This window comes from Lactuca saligna, chromosome 2, assembly GCF_052625555.1.
Source record: "Lactuca saligna cultivar CGN05327 chromosome 2, ASM5262555v1, whole genome shotgun sequence".
NCBI lineage: Eukaryota > Viridiplantae > Streptophyta > Magnoliopsida > Asterales > Asteraceae > Lactuca > Lactuca saligna.
In genome coordinates, this window is record NC_136418.1 from 68,537,697 (window position 1) to 68,545,372 (window position 7,676).

The following is a 7,676-nucleotide window of genomic DNA, read 5'->3' on the forward strand; positions in this document are numbered from 1 at the left end:
CATTGACGATTTGGAGACATTATCTCTACGGAACCAAGTGCACGATCTTCACCAATCACAAGAGCCTGCAACACATCTTTGATCAGAAAGACTTGAACATGAGGCAACGGCGATGTGTAGAACTACTCAGTGATTATGAGTCTAAAATCCGTTACCATCCCGGCAAGGCCAATGTGGTAGCAGATGCCCTTAGCCGAAAGGAAAGTGCAGGCCACAAAGTGAAGAACCAGACGATGACTATCCATTCCAACTTACCCATGCGAATCCGAGAAGCCCATCTAGAAGCCCTCAAACCCGAGAACGTGCTGATCGAAACCTTGAGAGGAATGGGAAAGAAACTTGAGATCAGAGGTGACGGAGTCTATTGTTTCATGGATCGGATCTGGATTCCAAAGTCCGGAGGATTCAGGGAGATTGTCATGGAGGAAGCACACAAAACCAAATACTCTGTTCACCCGGGTTCTGACAAGATGTACCTGGATCTCAAGAAACAATACTGGTGGCCAAACATGAAAGCTGAGATAGCTACATTCGTGGGCAAGTGTCTGACTTGTGCCAAAGTCAAAGTTGAGCACCAGAAACCCTCAGGTCTGCTCCAACAGCCCAAGATCCCCGAATAGAAATGGGAGATGATTACCATGGACTTCATCACCAAACTGCGCAAGTGTCCTAGTGGGTACGATACCATTTGGGTAATTGTCGATCGTTTGACAAAATCCGCTCACTTCATTCCAATCAAAGAATCGTACAAGATGGAAAGACTCGCGCGAATCTACATCCAGGAGGTAGTCCGACTGCACGGTGTACCTGCATCCATTATCTCTGATCGAGATAGCAGGTTTACCTCCAGATTCTGGCAGTCCCTTCAGAAAGCCCTTGGAACTAAACTAGATATGAGCACGGTGTATCATCCTCAGACCAATGGACAGAGTGAGAGAACAATCCAAACCCTGGAAGAGATGCTTAGGGCATGTGTCATTGACTTTGGAATGTCGTGGGACACACATATATCCTTGATCGAATTCTCATACAACAACAGTTACCACACCAGCATTAGGGCTGCTCCGTTTGAAGCCCTATACGGTCGTAAGTGCAGATCCCCTCTGTGCTGGGCCGAGGTAGGGGATACACAGTTAGCCAAGAGTCGAGTCCCCGACAGTGCTCTCACTGGTCCGGAAATCATCCGCGAAAGCACCGAAAAGATCATCCAATTCCGAAAACAGATTGAAAGCTTCACGAGATCGCCAAAAGAGTTACGCTGATAACCGTCGGAAACCTCTAGAATTTCAGGTTGGAGACCGTGTCCTATTAAAAGTCTCACCCTAGAAAGGCACTGTACGTTTTGGTAAACGTGGGAAACTTAACCCTAGATACATTGGACCCTTCGAGATCCTCTCCAGGATCGGTCCGGTTGCCTATAAACTTCGTGTACCTCACGAACTCAGTAACATTCATCCTGTCTTCCATGTTTCAAAGCTCAAAAAGTGCCTATCCGAGGAAACTCTAGTGATTCCTATAGACGAGATCGAGATCAATGAAAACCTCAACTTTGTGGAGGAACCGATCGAAATCATGGATCGAGAAGTCAAACGTACAAAGCAAAGTCGCATCCCATTAGTGAAGGTTCGCTGGAATGCCAAGCGGGGACCAGAATTCACTTAGGAGCGGGAAGACTCAATGAAACAAAAGTATCCACAACTCTTTCCTGATCCATGATTTGTATCTTGTCTCGTGTTTTAACTTTGAATTTTGGGACGAAATTCCCTTTAACAGGGGGATAATGTAACAACCCAAAATTCCGCACCACTTCTTGTAACTCTTTCGTAGTTCAATTCAAGCAACCAATCGTCGTTTCCAAATTCGATTCCGATTTTCTTGTTTAATTAAGTCATTAACTTGCACGTATCTAAAATGACTTAATGGGTGTCTTAATACAATTAAGAATCATTTTAACACCCCATATTAGTGATCGGAATATTTCTAGAATCAATCACATCGGGTTACGACAACTCAATCGGGTACGACCAAAAGTCTCGCCTAACGCCGGTATCGGGTAGAATTCCACCGTGTCCAAAACTTAGACACTATATAATGTGTTCTAAGCTTTCATTTGAAGCTTTTGGATTCATCTCACTACTCTCTCTCTAACCTCTCTCCTCATCCAAATCAAAGGTCCAAAACACAAAGATTTAAGGCTAATCAAAGATGTAACATCCCTAACTTGTTATCTAACCTCTTTAGCCTTCAAATTGATGTTTAAATTAGGATTTAGGACCTGGAACATGTGTTTACAGGCAAGGATGAAGCTTGGGCCATAAACACACAATAATGGGGTTTTTGAGCCATTTAACCCTTCCAAATCATAGTTGGGACTTAGATACGACCTTGAGGCTTGCAAACTTGGACTTGGAACACATTAAACATGCATTTTGAGGAACAAACAAGAGTTTACGGCCAAGTCATGTGCTTGGGCCATAAACTCCTCAAAAATGGGGATTTAACACCTTAAAACATGTCAAAATGCCTTGTAACTCAACCAATAGCCTTGTGGTAAATCCTAGAACCATCTAAAAATAGTTTGGGGGTTTGTAACATATCAAAATGACACATATAAGAGGTTACGACCTAGGCACATACCCTTTGGCTGTAAACTCATAAAACCATGTCAAATGATGCCTTTAAGTCACCCAAAAGGCTTGGAAAAATTTCTAGAATCACATGTGATTGTTTTAAGTGCCATAAATTAAATATTCATGAACATGGGAGAGTTTACGGCCATAGTATGTATAATTGGTCTGTAAACTCCCAATTTGATGTTAATTGATGCCCAAAAGTGATACCAAACCTTGGAAAATTAATTAGAATCACATGTGATTGCTCCTTGTGCCTCAAATCAATTTTTCTTATCCCTAGGAGACTTTACGGCCGTAAACTCCAAGTTTACAGCCATGAACTCCTTCTTAAATGGTATTAATCCATTCAAACCATTCCAAGGCATTTTAGTAAGTCATTCCAACAATCCCCAAGTCCAAACAAGCCATTAAACCCTCAAAACCATACCCACATGAGTTCACGGCCGTGAACTCATGTATGTATGTGTTATGTGGTTGTAAACTCACTTAAGTGTTTACTCTTGGGGAGTAAACTCAAGTCCCAATTCCCTAGTACCAATACACGTCCATAGATGTCACGCGGGTCACTCCAAACGCTCGTTTTGAGGTGTTTAACCTCGTTGGAGTGTAATGTTCCATATAATTAGTGATTATAAATCTAATTAGATATATATGGACATTATTACGTTTTACATAGGGACATCGCAAGTAATCAAGCCTCGAACCAATGTCTAGTGTCTGAAACCATCGTATTTCCGAGTCCGGTGAGTTCATACCCCTACCATTTTTCACTGATTTCACTGTTTTCAGGGGGGGAACACAAGCAAAGTACAAGGGATTACTTGTACTCAAAACATGTTTTCAAATGTGTGTTTCACATTTTATATGCTTTTAAAACTGATTACTACAACTGATAACTGTTTGAACATGCAGATCACGTAAACATATATTTGTGAAATGGATTTTAAACTATTATGTTTTACTTATATTTCACAAATGGTTTTCCACATTTTATCAGTTAAAAGCATGACATTAGTGTTGGAATAGTGTCTAAGGCTATAACTATATCCGGTTGTGCATGGTCCTTTTGGGTTGCCTTCACCATAGCAACTTGAAGGATGATTTGTTAAGAAAGAGTAAATATTATAAGGAATAATATATGGCTATTTGATTAATATAAGTCATAAATTAATTGGTATTAATTTGGTGACTTAAAGAGATTAATTAAATAAGAGGGTATAAACTGTCAATTGTTTGATAGTTACACATTAGACTGTAAATCCTTATCCTAGATAGGATGGACGATTTCTAGGGCTTGGATAAGCCAAAATCGTCCATAGGGTTATCTATGGAATGGATTTGGATAGCCTTAAGAGAAGATTATCCAATTAGGGTTTAGGTGGTAACCCTTAAGGAGTCTACAAGTATAAATAGACCCTAGGGGTGAGGGAATTCGACACACAACCTAAAGCAAGGAACCTCTGGCCGAATTCCTCCCCTCTCCTCTCTCCTAAATCATCTTGCTTGCTATTGGTGTTTGTAAGCCATTAGAGGAGTGACATTTGTGACTCTAGAAGCTCCAAGACAAACAAGATCAACAAGGAACTCAAAGGTATGATTCTAGATCTGTTTCATTATTGTTATTTAACCTAATTAGCTATTAGAAGTTTTGGATTCAAAGCATGTTTAATTAGAAAGCCTAGATCCGAGCAATAGGGTTTTGCATGCGCACATAGGAAAGTGCTTATGGCTAAAACCCATCAGTGGTATCAGAGCGTAGCTTGGTTTTCTTTAAATTGTTGCTTGATTAACTGAAACAAACCTGCAAAATTCGATTTTTGGGTTTATGAGTTACTGACTCGGCGAGTTCCAAGGTGGACTTGGCGAGTAGGCCTGACTCGGCGAGTCCCCTTGTGCACTCGGCGAGTCCAGGCGTCAGGAATGGCCAGATTCGGGATTTTTTCATAATTATCTTATGGAAACTTACCTTAATCATATTAGATCAATCTAAATCCGATTTTTTTATAAATATGACTATTATCTTGATCTAATTAAAGATATTTATCATCTAATAAAATATTTAATTTCCTTATATGATAATGATTAATTATTTTGATAATTATCTTGAAAGAAATCTTAGATAAATCAAATAAAGATAATTAGGATATTAATTGTTAATTGGAATTATTTGTTATTTGATCCTCCATGTTTTAAATGTTTAAAACCTACCCTAAAGTTTTGAAATTTATATTTGTGATTAAAAGTTTTAATTTAGACAACTTAAATTTCAAACCCTAGATTTTAAAAGGTTTTAAAATACAACCCTATACTTGTATGATATTACTAGAATAATATATATATGTATAACTAAATGCTAGTCTTACCGCTAGTAGGCCTCATTCACGAAGCCGATCTATAAGGTGGGTATAAGGTTGCAGCCTATAAAATGGAGCTTAATGGGTGTACACTCACACCCACCGCTTGCTTGATTGGTGGAGGGTCGTTAGCCGAACGGGTAGGATAGGGCAACCTCATCCTCTCATTAAAAGTATAATAAGAAACACAAAGTAACTACACGTTTTAAAAACTTCCCAATCTTAGTTACTTTAGGAAAAGTGAATTGATGCAATCCCATGAAATTACACTTTGCACCTTGCTAAGAAGTTAGTGGAGCGTGTGTGGTTTACCGGCACACTAATTGGTTCTAAGCGAAGGTGGCAAAGGGTGATTCATTGTTTATCATAGTTCGATGGAGCGTGTGTGGTTTACCGGCACATCGAATAGGTGATCGTTACAATGAAGGCACCATGTGAATTTGCATGGTAATTCACACCCACTTTGTGATCCTCGGCATCCCAGTCACAAACAAGAGGGGCATATCGAGATTTAAACATGCCATTGAATAGTTCAATGAATCTCATCCGAACCTAGGAATTCTCAAAAACACTTAGGACTAATAGTTTAAGTTTTGTAATGGAGAATTAGTGAATCGTCATTCACTTACCTTCAATTTATTTGCATATTAGATTACGGCATCCCTTTTCTAGTATGTAAATGTTATTGTTGGATCCTAGCCCTAATTTTTCTTATTGGGTGATAATTAGGGATTCTTGTTCTAATCTATCTTTGTCCTTTCTATAGATGTCAAACGCAAACAACGCTGCTGCTAATTCTTTCACGTTGATGAGCCTTTGCCAAAAGGTCACCTTCGATGGAACGAACTTTAGCGAATGGATAAGATACATTCGCACCATTGCTTGCTATGAGGATAAAGAGTATGTCCTCGATGAGAAGCTCGAGAAAATCAACCCCGAAGTTGCTACTCCTGCCAAAATCACCGCCTTTGAAACTCATGAGCGAGATGCAACGAAAGTACATTGCATCATGATCGCCACCATGAACTCCGAATTCCAAAAGTCCTACGAGGACATGTATCCATACGAGATGCATCAAGACTTGTTGGAGAGATACCACCAAAACGCGAGACAAGGACGAGATTTTCACTAACATGATCTCCACTAAGATGGGTCATGGAGAATCTCTTACCGTGCACCTGCAAAAGATGCAAAGGTATGTCGACCGCCTTCGCAAGTTAAATGTTGACTTCGGCGAAGACTTGGCGATCGACATGGTGCTTCACTCTTTGCCTCCGATGTACAACCAATTTAGGATGACCTACCACATGAACAAAGAGGAGGTCACCCTAAGCAAACTCCAAGGTCTCTTGAGGGTCGCTGAGAGCAACTTCAAGGACAAGTCTGTTGCACCTACTCCCAATCCGTCTGCTGCTCCTGTCTTGGCTATTGGTCAAGGGAAGGGAAAGAAGAGGAAAGCTTCATCAAATAACTATCGCAAGGTGAAAGCCCGAGATGGTTCCTCTTCTAGTGGGACCAAAGTTGATCCCTCTAAGCCCTGTTCCAACCCAAGGGAGGCAGAGTGCCACCACTGCCACAAGATAGGACATTGGAAGAGAAGCTGCCCGGATTACCTGCAAGCCATCAAGGAAGGAAAGATCAAGCCATCTTTCGCAGGTATATACACAATCAAATCTAACGATTCTAATCATGCTATTTCTTGGGTTCTTGATACCGGTTGCGGTTATCACATTTGTTCTAATGTGCAGGGACTAAAAAGAAGTAGGGATGTGGAGCAAGGAAGGATCAATCTAATCATGGGGAACAGAAGATCGTCGCCTGTGACCAAGATTGGAGTGTATTCTTTAGTGCTTAGGAATAGTTTAGTTTTAGATTTGAACAATTGTTGCTATTCGCCAGAAATGGCTAGAAACATCATTTCATTTCATGGTTTATATAGACAAGGATTTAGATTTTCTTTTAATAATGAGAATGGTTCTATTTTGGCTTATCTAAATGGTGTCTTTTACTTTGAAGCTATACCATGTAATGGAATATATGAAACTGTTATGATTGTTGATAACTTAGGAAATGATGTTTTGAATATTGATTCTTCCACTAGTATGGATAAAGCATCCTTGTGGCATTGTCGTCTTGGACATGTCAACAAGAAACGCATAGCCCAACTCCAAAAGGATGGAGTGTTGGAGTCATTCGACCTTAGGGAAGATGACACATGCGAGTCTTGTTTACTTGGAAAGATGACTAAGTCACCCTTCACGAGTACTTGTGAAAACGGTGAGGGGCTATTGGACCTAATACATACCGATGTATGTGGACCCTTTAGATCAACCACGAAGGATGGGAACCGCTTCTATGTGACTTTTACCGATGACTATAGTAGATATGGGTATATCTACTTAATCAAGCAAAAGTCAGAAACTTTTGAAAAGTTCAAAGAGTTCAAGAATGCAGTGGAGAATCAATTGGGCAGGAAAATCAAGATGCTTCGATCCGATCGAGGAGGAGAGTACCTAAGTCTTGAATTCCACGATTATCTCAAGGAGTGTGGAATAGTTTCGCAATTGACGCCTCCTAGGACACCGCAGTTGAATGGTGTGGCAGAAAGGCATAATCGAACCTTATTGGATATGGTTCGCTCTATGATGAGTCGTGCTTCACTACCTATCTTCTTTTGGGGGTATGCCTT